This window comes from Pongo abelii, chromosome 11 (assembly GCF_028885655.2).
Source record: "Pongo abelii isolate AG06213 chromosome 11, NHGRI_mPonAbe1-v2.0_pri, whole genome shotgun sequence".
In the NCBI taxonomy this organism is placed as follows: Eukaryota; Metazoa; Chordata; class Mammalia; order Primates; family Hominidae; genus Pongo; species Pongo abelii.
The window spans coordinates 141,959,618-141,972,334 of record NC_071996.2 but is presented as its reverse complement, the minus strand read 5'-3'; the positions used below and the strand labels follow the sequence as shown (position 1 = coordinate 141,972,334).

The following is a 12,717-nucleotide window of genomic DNA, read 5'->3' as shown; positions in this document are numbered from 1 at the left end:
AGTGGGGAATGAGGAGTTAGTTTTTAATGGGGACAGAGCTTCAGTTGAGGAAGATGAAAAAGTTTTGGAGACTGGTCGCATAACAATGAATTGTGCATTAACAGTACTGAACTGTGCATTTAAAGAAGATTAAGTTTTATGTTCTATATATTTTACCACAATTGTTTTAAAGAATTTTTTTAAAGAGGTTCCGGTGCAGTCAGTCAGGGGTGCAGGTTGAGTGTTGGGTGGTTCAGAGCACCCAGGTGATTCTGAAGTGCAGCCTGGTGAGAGCCAGGTCTCTGTGGGCCTCCGCTGCTCTGCCTGCCTGGTCCTGGTGGGCCCACAGTGAGCGTTCTGCGTGTCAGCAGCCTTTGCATCAAGGTATTGAGTCCCTGAGCAGAGTGGCCCTCCTGCGCCTGCACCTCCACCTTCCCTGCCACGTGTTGCCCTTGGGATCCTGCCTCTTTGAAGAACCTGAGGCCGCACGTGGTCCGTAGTGGGGAGGTAGCCTCACATCCCCACCTCTGTGCCTCCTAAATGCCCATATGGTACAGGGCAGTGTCCACAGAGCCAGCAGTGCTGGAGGCGGAAGGATACTCAATTGCTGGCCACTCTGCCAATACCATCACCCCCATTTCTCAGGACCCTGAGATCTGGGGGCCTGGTGCTATGCCCAAAACCACACAGCCCACAGGTGGCTGAGTTGGGATCACATCCAGACTGTCCAGCCCCACAGCCTGTCTCCCCCTCAGACCTCACCTCTCCAGAGTCTCTCTTCTTCCAGGTCCTCTGAGCCCAAAAGACCCACCAACACAGGGACACTCAGTGACCACTGGAGATGAATCAACTTGAGTCCCATCACCTACAAGCAACAGGGATTTACCAGTGCCATCCCAGCCCAGCACAGCAGCAAAAGGACCAGTGCAGTGGGCTGTCTTGCCCCTCCAGGTCCCAGTGGCTCCCTCCCGTTTTCCCACCCCTAAAATAACCCGTCGCTTCCTGTTGCCCCCTGGAGGCTCAGGCTTCCCCCAAAGTGTCCCCAGTGACCCCTCTGTGGAACCTAGCCCAGTCTTTCTGGTGGGAAATTTGGCAGTCTAGCTAAAGCATAAGAATGAATAATCCTCGATCAGAAATGCCTCTTCCAGGCATTCATTCTAGGGAAATAATCAGATGTGGGGGAGATTCAGCTATAGTAGTGCTCATTACCATCATTTTATAACAAAAATGTCCAACAATGGGCTTTCTGGTTCAGGAGGTCTGAGAAGGGGCCCCCATCCCTCATCCTTCCTGTTGCAGGGAAATGGGGGCCCCTCTGGAAGCACGGCAGGTATATGGGGGGCTGGAAACATGAGTTCCACAGCTGCAGGCTGGTGAGGATCCTGCTGGGCCTGGATGTGCTGGTGCTGCTGTCGCTCAACCCCCACAGCTGTCTCCGGGAATTGGGCAGCAGATGTCACCCAGGCAGGGACCAGAAATGGGAATCTCTCCTGATCCTAGGCCCTGTGGGCCTGTGTTTGGGGTGTCTCCTCCCAGGAGGCCCAGCCCTCTCTTCCCCTTTGAAGGATCTCCTGCTTTGAAGGAAGCAGGGCATCTGAAGGTTTACCAGGTGAGGCCATGAGATGAGGGCAGCTCGCTGACCCTCCAGGCTTTGCCCTGGAAACATCTTTACCAGCCCCTGCCCCACAGACCCTGTCTCAGGCCTTGGAGCCCACCTGCAGAGAGTCAGGGTGTCTGACCCAAGCTAGGGAGGCAGATCCACTTCCTTCCAGCTGAGTCACTGGGACAGGGTGACTCCTCTGAGCACCAGCTGCCTCCCTGTAAAATGGGGCTGATAATACCCACCTTGCAGGCTTTGTAAAGACACAAAATCCCATAGAATGTGCCACAGGCTTCCTGGGGCAGAGAGAGCCTCAGGACACAGTGGACATCGGTGCCATGGCTGCTAACGCTATGGCATGGCTTTGCTGAGTGGAGCCAGGCCCGCCTCCAGCCTCCCACCCAACCCCACCCCACCCTGTCCTAAATTGAGCCCACCTTCTCTGCCCAGCTAGGAACACAGCAGGGCTCAGGGATAGAGGCAGTATCCCAGCAGGCCCTCAGCTTGGGGCTGGTGGGGCTGGGCAGGGCCCAGGCGGTGATGTTCCTTGCAGCCCTCAAAGCCTCCCTCTTCCAGCCAGGTCGGCCTCTGCCTGGATGTGGTTTAGCCTGGCAGTGGAGGTCCCAGGGAGGACCGGGAAGCCCAGCTGTGGGGACTGCAGAGGACAGTGTGGGCCCTGGGAGTCCTGCCAAGGGGGTGCCCTCTTTCAGCCCCCCTCACAGGTGCTGTGCTGCCTCCCTTGGTGTGACCGAGAACTCCACTAGTGTCAGGAGGCCACGGCATTCAGTGAGCCCCTGCATCCTCCACCAGGGCCTGCGTCTCTCCAGGCAGCACCCGTGGAAGGCACCTACCATGTGCTGGTCACTGCCGCAGGAGGAGGAATCAGAGGTGAGGAAATCTCAGTCCCAGAGCAGGGACTGGCAGCAGAGACAGGAGGTTCTTAGAGACTCTTCGGCCACACGGGGACCAACAGCCCAGCTTGCCCAGCACTGAGTGGGCCCCAGAACACAGGGCTGCCAGTTTTCAAAGCAGGGTGAGTGGAGACCCTATCCCAGCTCTCAGCTCCGCTCCCTGCCTGTCCTGCTGCAGTGCTGGAGTCTTTGAGCCCCACCATGCCCTCATTACCGCCAGGTGAACTTTTCCTGCCATACCAGTTGGTCTCTGTCACTCGGGCTCACAGACTCCTTCACGGTCCCCTGAATGCCCATCTATAGGCTCTTGGAGGAGCCTGGGCCTCTGAGGCCCTTCCCGAGAAGAGCCCCAACCTCCCTCCCCTCCTCCAGCTCCCAAGCTCCCTGCCTAGAACCTGACCCTCCAGGGCCAGCACTTTCTCCCTGGGGTCTGCGCACGAGGCTCCCTCCCTCCCATACCCCTGTCCTGGGGACCTCTCCCTCTCACCAGATGCCTCCCCCACCCCACCCCTGCTTTCCGCCCCACAGCTGGGGCCTTGGCTCCAGGTCCTCCCAGCAGCATTTATCTCTCCTCACCTGACTGCAGCTGCAGGAGGAGCTGGCCTATCTCTCCTGGCAGACACTTAGGTTCCGCGAAAGTGGCTTCTGGTGGGACGGGTATTTTGATTCTGTCACAGGAGCTGGCCCAGGCCTTGTTCCTGAACCAATGGATAAAGTCATTCATGCTCTGAAATTGACAAACTGCCACACCAGGGCAGCGGGGTTCTAGGGTTCAGGGGTGAGCAAAGCTGGACACCATCCCAAGGAACCTATAGACCAGCATGGGGGGATTGAATGGCAGCCCCCAAAACAGAGATGTCCATGGTCTAAGCTCTGGAAACTGTGAATGGGACCTTATTTGGAAAAAGGGTCTTTGCAGATGCGATTAAGGATCTCAAGATGAGATCGTCCTGGACTTAGGGCAGGCCCTAATCCAATGGCGGCTGCCTTTACAAGAGAAAGGCAAAGGCGGATTGGAGAGAGAGAAGACGGTGTGAAGACGGGGGTGGAGAGTGCAGCGATGTAACCACAAGCCAAGGAACACCTGGGGCCCCCAGAAGCTGGCAGAGGCAAGAAGGACCCTCCCCTAGAACGTGGGGGTGGGGGGAGCGCAGCCCTGCCCACACCTGGGCTTCAGATGGGTCTGTGGTGAACTGTTTCCGAAGCTTCAGGGCTCATACATCCAGTAAGGAAACTGGAATTACAGTCGTTCCCTGAGCGAGGACCCAGCAGGAGAGCCCGGGGCTGAGAGCGGGGAGGCCTCTCCAGGAGCTACACCGAGGATGAGAAGACCTAACCCCCCTTAGCCCTGTTACTCAAAAGCATTGCTTTGCTAACAGTTTCTTTTTCAGGAACTTTTCCATGTTTAGAATGTATTTTCCCCTAGGTTATCAGCAGAAAACCCACACCCGAATGGGCGCGTAGGTGGAGCTGAGCCTGTCGCCTCATCCAGTGCAACCGAGGAGCCCTCGCGGTGTCTCCCTGCAGAGGTCACACGAGGGTCAGAACCGAGGCTGCCTTGGGCAAGGGCCAACCGCAAGGCTGTTTCTGAAACCATAAAGTACCAAGAGAATGCCCTGTGTTACAATTAATAAATAGCATTGTTAATCGACGTGAACAAAGCAAGCCTTCATTGCTTTATTTGGTGGCCCATTTGGTGAAGCACTTAAGAAGAGTCCTGGCCAACATACACACATCATGGTTTTAATTACATCCTGTGAATTTATTTTTCCAGAGAGAAATATTTCTCAGGGAAATGTCCATAAAAGCAACTTTAGCAGAGTGTGATGGTGTGTGTGTGTTTCCTCTAGGAAATCTGTTTAGTTTAAGTCCCAGCTTTGAGCAGCACTTTTTACAAAGACAGGGGACCTGAAGAAGGCTGCCGACAGCCGGAGCAGGCAGTGTCCCGGCGGAGAGGAAGTCTCCGGGCTGCTCTGCCCTTCGTCTCTCTGGGAACTTGCCCCTCTCCCCTTTGCCACATAGGAATTCTGAATTGCTCTTGGAAGCCCAAAGGGGGCTGGGCTTTTCTCTAAACCCTACACACTTCTGCCCCCTCCCCCAGCTGAGATCCCCTCTGTGGCTGGCATTTCTTAGGGGTGTGAAAATGACATTTTTGAAAATGGAATCCTGTTTTCACCGCTCTAAGGAAAGTCACAACTTCAAACTCTTTTCCAGTGGTTCCTGTTGTCCCTCGAAAACGTGTTTGAGAACTAGGCGTTCTCTCCCAAACTGCTGGGATTTTTTCTTAGGTTGCCCTTCCAATGTTAAAGTGTTTAACCCAAATACCATTACTGCATCACCTAACTTCGTTTGCAGGCCACCGCTCACTGTGTACATAACCAGCATCACAAGCACAGGGACTCAGGACCGGGTGCTTTCTAATCTCTTCAGTCTCTTGGTCTCCTGCTTCCAGGACAGGGCTGGAGCCAAGGACTCACTCTCGACTGACTGACTGCGTGGCTGATGAAGGGAGGAGTGCATTTTTAAAAGGAGAGTAAGTTGTCCCCATTACACCAATCTAAGAAATGACCTCTTTTCCTTTCTCTACGTAAATTTCATGTCCTTATTCACAGGCATATAAAATTACAAAATCATGGTGTAGACACACATTTACTCCCCGCTTTCCTTTCTGTCATGAACCTAATGATGCATTTACCTATACAGAATTCCTCAGGCTCTCTCAGACACAGCAAATACTTCTGATGGCAAAGAGAAAAGTCAAGACGTGGTAAGAAAATCAGTGTCCAGGAGCTACGGTTTCTATCGTGTGGGCGATCAGATGCCTGACGGCCCTCCTGATGCAAACAGCTAAAATGCTGAAGAAAATGTAAAACGCATCTTGTCAGAGGCATCCTCAGGCTGCCATAGCGGCCAGAAGCAAAGAGAAGGCAGAAACCTTGACAGCTTAGTGGGGCCTGAGCCAGCACTCATCTCAAACTCTGTGCTGAGAGCTTGAACTTCTACCTGGATGACTGCATAGGGTGCAGAAACCAATTTAGAGCAGGAGTCTCATACGAAATGCTTGCATAGAACTGGAACCCATAGAGTCCCGCCCTCAGTGTAAAAAGTAATGAGAATAAGAACAACAACCAAAAAACCACAAATAACCTCATTTAAAAAACAGGCAAAATGGCTGGACACAGTGGCTCCTGCCTGTAATCCCAGTGTTTTGGGAGGCAAAGGGGAGAGAACTGCTTGAGCTCAGGAGTTTGCAACCATCCTGGGCATCCCAGCAAGACCCTGACCCTACCAAAAGAGAAAAAAATAGGCAAAAGACTCGAAAAAGACGTTTGTCCAAAGAAGATATACCAATAAGCATTTGGAAAGATACTCAACATCTTTAATGTTTATGGACATATAAATCAAAACCATAATGCAATAGCATTTTGCATCCATTAGGATGGCTACTATTTAAGAAAAAAATAGAAAATAACAAGTGTTGGCAAAGATATGGAGAAATTGGAACCCTTGTGCACTATTGGTGGGAACTTAAAATGGTACAGGCACTATGGAAAATGGTATGGTGGTTCCTCAAAAAATTAAACAGAGTTACCATGTGATCTAGCAATTCCATTTCTGAGTATATCCAAAAGAACTGAAGGCAGGGACTTAGACATTTGTATACCCATATCTATTTATAGCAGCATTATTCACAACAGCCAAAAGGTGGAAGCAACCCAAGCATCCGTGAGTGGATGAATGGATCAACAAAATGTGGTATGTCCATATAATAGAATATTCTTCAGCCTTCCAAAGGAAGGAAATCCTGTTACATGCTACAGTGTGAATGAATCCTGAAGACATCTATGCCATGCAAAATAATCCAGACACAAAAGGGCAGACACTATATGATTTCACTCATGAGGTATCTATAGTAGTCAAATTCATAAAGAGAAAGAATGGCAATTCAGCCAGGGGTTGGGGGAGGGGAAATGGGGAGCTAGTGTTTAATGAGTATAGAGTTTCCATTTTTAAGATGAAAACATTCTAGAGATCAGTTGCCCAACAATGTGAACATACTTGACACAACTGAAATATACACTTCAACATGGTTAAGATGGTAAATTATATATTACATGTATTTTATCACAATTTAAAAAAATTTTTAAAGATAACATTGAGGAGGAGGTGGAGGTAGAAGTAACAAGAACTAAAATACTGGCTCAGCAAAAAAGCCTGCTCATCTCAACCTTAGCCCAGGCTGGGCCTCACATGAAGCTTAGGTCAAAAATCCCACCGAAATTCACACTTTGGTATTCTGAAAACTCTCAAGCAAAGAAGCTAAGTGACAGCAGTTCTAGGTTGATAGTGCCCCAAGCAACTGGCAGAAGCAAATATAGTTCCTTTCTAGAGACCACTTCAACCTGGGCCTCAAAGAATTCCCACAGTTCAAGTTCCAAGAAAAATAACCTCTCATTGGGGCAAAAATAGCAAAGTGCACACGGAGGGAGAGTCAGCAAAAGGGTCCTTCACAGGCTTCAGACCCTGACGAGACACCGAATATGAAGCTACTGTCTATCCAACCAGTGCTGGCTTACTGAGCCCTGTTCAAGGAAGTGGACACAAAAGTGAGATAAACAGACAAAAGTCCCGGCTGCCATGGAGTTGAGACACCTGTGCCCTGGAGACACACACAGGAGAAAGGCACAGGGAGTGCCAGGTTGGGGAGATGGCACAGGGAGTGCCAGGTTGGGGAGATGGCACAGGGAGTGCCAGGCTGGGGAGACAACACAGGAGAAGGGCGCAGGGAGTGCCAGGCTGGGGAGACAACACAGGAGAAGGGCGCAGGGAATGCCAGGCTGGGGAGACACACACAGGAGAAGGGTGCAGGGAGTGCCAGGTTGGGGAAAGTGTCAATTTCAACTTTAATGTTTAAGTAAAAAAGAGAAGCCTGAAAATGTGAACAAAGTTGTTATGCAACAAGATCATAAAAAAAAAAAAAAGAAAATGTGAACAAGGCCAAGAGACTTCATAGAAAGAACCAGTATATTTGAAAAAAAAAATTAAACAGAACTTCTAAAATGAAATTAAAAACACAGTGGTGAAAAAAACATACTAAATGGTTGCAGTGAAAAGTATATTAGATATGTCTAAAGAGGCAATTGGTTGTGAACTTAAAGACGGTGCTCAAGAAATCATCCTAGCCAGGCAAGGTGGCTCACACCTGTAATCCCAGAGACTCAAGAGGCTGAGGTGGGAGGACTGCTTGAGGCCAGGAGTTCAAGACCAGCCTGGGAAGCAGAATGAGACCCCATCTCTACAAAAAGAGAAAAAAAAACAACTAGCCAGGCATAGTGGCATGTGCCTGTAGTCCTAGCTACTCAGGAGATTGAGGAGGGAGGATCACTTGAGCCCAGGAGGTTGAGGCTGCAGTGAGCTATGGTACCACTATTGTACTCTGTCTGGCCTGGGTGACAGAGTGAGACCCCATCTCTAAAAAATAAATGAAATCTAAAAAATTTAAAAAATCATCCCAACTATAGGACTCAGAGATAGAAAAATATAGACAAGAAGTGAAGGACGTGGTGGCTGGGGTAGGAGGGTCTAAGGAGCATCTACTCTGGAGTTCAAGAAGGGTGTCAACAGAGAAGAGAGGAAGCAATATTAAAGGAGATAGGAATGAAATTTTTCCAGAGTTAGAAATCCAGGTATCTCAGTAAATCCCTAGCAAGATTTAAATAGAAGCACACTTCAATGCATGTTGAAGTCCTGAGGCTGCAGGACACCAAGGAAAAAGATTTAAAAAGCAGCCAGAGAAAGAACAGAGATCACACAGAAAACAAATGTAACTGAAAGCCGACTTCTCAACAGCAGCAGTGGATGCCAGAATGCACTAGAATGACATCTTCGATGTGCTTTAAGAGATCAATTGTCATCCTAGAATTCTACACCCAGTGAAACTACCTTTCAGGTATGATGACAAAATAGACAAAGTTTATCACTAAAATGCGCTGTCAAAAAGGTAGGTCTCTTGATGGTCACCACCTGCCAGGAAGCAGATCTTAGATGATTTCCCAACAAAACACAGGATAGATTAAGGAATAAGCTTTATCAGGGAAGTGATAGCAGAAGGAGGAAGACAAATTCTTAAGTAGACTGGGGGCAGGTCCCTAGTGAAACCCCACCTTCAAACCAAAGACAGTTTAAAGCCCGAAAGCCAAGCTACAAGTCTTGGATAAGTCCACGGACCGGATTGAGAACCTCTCTTCCCATTTGGCACACTTTCCTCTGATTGATCCCCACCCTTCACCTATTTTACATATACCTACCCTTCCCTAATTGGTTTTTTACACCGTCATGCCCACCTTTGAATTGTGCCTTTGTTTTAGCCTTTTTTGGATACTCACAAACCAATCAATAACACACCCCGATTCTGAGCCCATAAAAGCCCCAAACCCAGCCACACTGACAGAGAGACCACATGACTTCTGGTGGGAGACCATCCTCGAATCCCATCTCTGCTGAGAGCTGTTTCATCACTGAGTAAAACTGTTCTCCGCCCTTCTCACCCTTCACTTGTCAGTGTAATCTCATTCTTCTTGGATGCGGGACAAGCACTCGGGACCTCGCTGAACTCGGGTACAAAGATGGTAGTAACACTGTAGCCCTCTACCCTCTCCACCCCATGATCAATGCCTAGCAGCCATACCACACCAACAAGAAGCAGCAGCAGGGCTGGGTGAGCCCCAGAACCATGGGCCAGAGCAGGGCAACAGGACTGACAGAGATGTTAATACACCCCTGTTTGTCGGGCTGTGGCAGGCCTAAAAGACCTGTTAGCCCATGTAGCATGGCCTCTGGGGCTTCAAAGTTGCAGCCCTCCCTGTTTCGATGCCACAGCATTCTCCTCATCTGGACACTAGAGTTCACTGCAGGAGCTTGCAACATGCCTGGTCCAGCCACAAGCCCCACACAGAGCCCACTCCTGTGCCAGTGCTGGACCCCACACTCACTCGCCCACACACACCCTCCAGCCAGGGGCTGAGCACTCAGTGATGGTGGCCACGGGGTCTGCACTGGTGTGCAAGCCAGATGCGGCCCAGTGGACTGAGTGGGTAGGGTGCCTCCTGTGGCAAACCTGGGGCCGAGCAAGGCCCGGGCAGAGGTGTGGCTGACCAGAGGTCTCCAGCTGGCAAAGCAGCCAAGAAAAATCCTGCATCAGAAGCTTACATGGGCAAGTGGCAGCAAGAGACACAAAAGCAGGGAGCCTGCAACCCCAACCTCACCTCGTTCTGCTCACACAGAGACAGCTCACCTTTCAGGGAGAAGCACCAGCCCCTGTTGCTACCCTTCTGAGGCAAACAGGAAGTGACCTATTAGGAGGTGGATGACTTGCTGAGGCAGCAGCAGTTGGGACTTGGGTGCCAGCTGTTTTCATTGCTGTCTGAGAAAGCCAGCTGCCCTACACCTGAGCCCCACGGGATGTCGAGCTTGCATCATTCCCCCACCCACTGAAAGAAGTAAGGCTGAGTGGGGGCCGTGGTGGTTTTAACTGACTCTTTATCCAGGCCACCCTGAGTGAGCTTCTAGGGCTAGTTACAGACAATTCTCCTTGTTGTATCCTGTATCCCTTAAAGGAAATTCTAAGGGATCAACTTTAGAAAGATGGAAAAGGATCCCAGATAGAGAGTATTTGATGCAAGAAGGAATGATGAATGTACCCCATAAATATATGCACCTATTATATACCCATAAAAATTAAAAGAAATGATGAGCAGATGTTGGTAAGTAGGTAGATAAATTCTGACAAACCTTGGCTGCCTAAACAATAGAATGTTTAATTTGTGAATTTAAAAACAGGATAAAATGGAAACACTGGACAATATAGCATATAAATTGGGATTGTCCTTGTATTATTTGAAGAAAGCTAAAGAAATTAAGCTTAGACTTTGTAAACTACCAGTGTTAAAGTAGCTACTGTAACTATTAAAATAACAGTCATATAATGTACAAACTCCAAACTAGACAGATCTAGGAAAAATAAGAGGATTTTGTCTCCCAAAGAAGTCCAGAAAAAATGAGGTTGAGGAAAAACAAAAAGTGGGAAAAATAGCACTTCATAAGATAGTATAATAAATCCAAATGTGATAAACTCTCCAGGTAAAAACAAAGACTACTGACTCAATGTTTTTTGTTTTGTTTTGTTTTGTTTTTTTGAGACAAGGTCTCTCTCTGTCACCCATGCTGGAGTGCAGTGGCACGATCTCAGCTCATTGCAACCTCTGCACCCCTGGCCCCCTCCCATACCCACTCCCCCCTTGGGCTCAAGCAATCCTCCCACCTCAGCCTCCAGAGTAGCTGGGACCGCACAGGCATGTACCACCACCCCAGCTATTGTGTTGTGTGTGTGTGTGTGTGTGTGTGTGTTGTGTGTGTATATTTTTAGTAGCGATGGGGTGTTGCCACGTTGCCCAAGCTCGTCTCAAACTCCTGAGATCAAGCAATCTGCCTGCCTCAGCCTCCCAAAGTGCTGAGATTACAGGCGTGAGTCACCATACCTGGCCCTGACTCAATGTTTATAAAAGACACAGTTAAAATATAAGAATTCTGAAAGATTTAAAGTAAAGGATGGAAAAATATATGAGCCAGAAAAAACTACGAGGAGAAATAAATTGTTCATCATAGTATTCGGGAAACTTTAAAACACCTCTCTCATTAAATGGTGAATCCAATAGAAAAAACATCTATTAGCATATCGATTTGAACGAAACAGTTACAAGCTTGACAGAATGGGCATATATAGATATAACACTGTGCCCAACCATGTGAAGGTACAGGTCCTTTTCAGAATTATAGGGACCATGAAAATAGCACACGTTAGTGAGGATATGGAGAAACTGCAACTTTTGTACATTGCTAGTGGGAATGCAAAGTACTGGAGCCACTATGGAAAACAGTATACCAGTTCCTGAAAAGATTAAATCTAAAATTACCACGCAATCCAGCAATTCTACTTCTGAGCATACACCCAGAAGAATTGAAAACAGGATCTCAAAGGATATTTGCATATCCATATTCATAGCAGCATTATTCAAATAGCTGAAAGGTAGAAACAACCCAAGCATTTACTGATGGATGAATGGATACATAAAATGTGGTATATACATACAATGGAATATTATTCTCTGCCTTAAAACGGAAGGAAATGCTGACCCGTGCTATAACATGATGAACCTTGAGGACATTATGCTTAGTGGAACAAGCCGGTCACAAAAAAGATAAATACTGTATGATTCTATTCATAAAAGGTTCCTGGAGCAGTTAGATTCATAAACACAGAAAGTAGAATGGTGGATGCCAGCGGCTGCGGGTACGGGAAATGGGAAGTTACTGTTTAGTGGATACAGAGCTTTAGTTCTGGAAGGTGAAAAAGTTCTAGGGATCAGCTGCACAACAGTATGAATGTACTTAATGCCATTGACCTATACACTTAAAAAATGGTTAAGATGGTAGTCCAGGCAGGGTGGCTCACACCTGTAATCTCAGCACTTTGGGAGGCCGAGGTGGGTGGATCACCTGAGGTCAGGAGTTCGAGACCAACCTGGCCAACATGACAAAACCCTGTCTCTACTAAAAATACAAAAAAATTAACAAGGTGTGGTGGTGCATGCCTGTAGTCCCAGCTACTTGGGAGGCTGAGGCATGAGAATTGCTTGAACCTGGGAGGTGGAGGTTACAGTGAGCCAAGATCATGCCACTGCACTCCAGCCTGGGCAACAGAGTGAGACTCTGTCTCAAAAAAAAGGTTATTTTTGTTATATGTATTTTATAGTAAAAAATATAATGATATGTCAAAATGTTGTTTTTTTAATTATATGGAATGCTTCAAAAATTTTGTGTTATCCTTGCCCAGGGGCCATGCTAACCTTCTCCGTATCATTCCAATTTTAGTACAGCGAGCAGGAAATGCTATTTGTTAAGCCCAATAAAGTAATTAAGTTGTGAAAAAAATATATGAAGCTTTTATGAAAGTGACCACGTGCTGGGCCATCAGGGCAGCCTCCACACCGTTCAAAGCATCGGTATTGGACAGGCCACACTCTCTCACCAAGATGCAATCACATCAGAAATCAATAATAAAAAGATAACCCAGGAGAAAAAAACAGAAGCAAGTATTTCATAATGCACTAAAGAAGAAATCATTATGGAAATGAGAAAATACACGCAACTGAACTAAAATAAGGTGCC

General features: G+C 48.0%; 1 non-coding gene across 1 annotated transcript; it reads right to left on the bottom strand.

Moving 5' to 3' along the window:
* Nucleotides 1-12,338: 12,338 nt before the first annotated feature.
* LOC112132429 (U6 spliceosomal RNA) lies at nt 12,339-12,441 on the bottom strand. The gene has a single exon (XR_002914202.1). It is a non-coding gene; the product is annotated as a U6 spliceosomal RNA (small nuclear RNA).
* Between the last annotated feature and the right edge of the window lie 276 nt (nt 12,442-12,717).